Source organism: Buceros rhinoceros, unplaced genomic scaffold (assembly GCF_000710305.1).
Source record: "Buceros rhinoceros silvestris isolate BGI_N320 unplaced genomic scaffold, ASM71030v1 scaffold25561, whole genome shotgun sequence".
Classification (NCBI taxonomy): Eukaryota; Metazoa; Chordata; class Aves; order Bucerotiformes; family Bucerotidae; genus Buceros; species Buceros rhinoceros.
This window is the reverse complement of record NW_010396327.1, coordinates 18,540-19,367: the sequence shown is the minus strand read 5'-3', so window position 1 is coordinate 19,367 and position 828 is coordinate 18,540.

The following is an 828-nucleotide window of genomic DNA, read 5'->3' as shown; positions in this document are numbered from 1 at the left end:
TCTGGCTCAGCTTAATGGTGTATTTATTGTTGGGATAGTAGCAGCTCTTCTGAAAATAAAGCTTTTCTAAAAACAAGTGTTAAGTGTGCTAAAGATATTCTTGAAAATAGGAAGCAATGAATGGTAGTTTTAAAAAATGACAACAGGATTGAGTAATTGTAGAACTTTTCCTTCTGCAGATTTTTGTAGTTTTAAAATAAAATTCTCCTTCTCCACCAAGCTATTTCTCTGGTTTATGAAAAATTACACAAACACAGCTCAGGTATTTGTCTAAGCAGGGCTGTGATGAGGCTGAATTTCAAGGGGTTTAACGGTAATGGGAGCAGAAGTCACGTTGTGCTTTAAGGTGGGTCAGCTAGTATATTCTAGCTCGTAATGCCAGTTCTACCAACAGGATCAAAACATTTCCAAAATAAGTGACTTATTTATTTTACATCCTAGAATGATACTAAAAAAAATATTTTTGTTGATGCTCGTCAGGAACACTGCCATAATACTGACCCAAATTCAGCTGAATTACTGTATTCTGAGGGTGAATGTTTTCTCCTTTGGTTTTAATCGAGACCCGGGAGCTCTCTCCCAGGCTTTAGTTCAATGTTACAGGACCGGAACTGCTATGGGGAAGCTGCAGTTTTAGGCAAAACTTCACAAGCTCTTGAGGGTCTAGTTGATCTTTTAAAGGAAGGGAATGCACAATTATCTTGTGTGTAAAGAGAGCGTGTATGCAATGTATTTTAGCTACTAATATTGAAAAATATGGATGAAGAACTTCAAAAGTGTGTTCTTTCTCAAAAGTAACCTAGATGTCTGTTTTTAATGTTGTTCAGC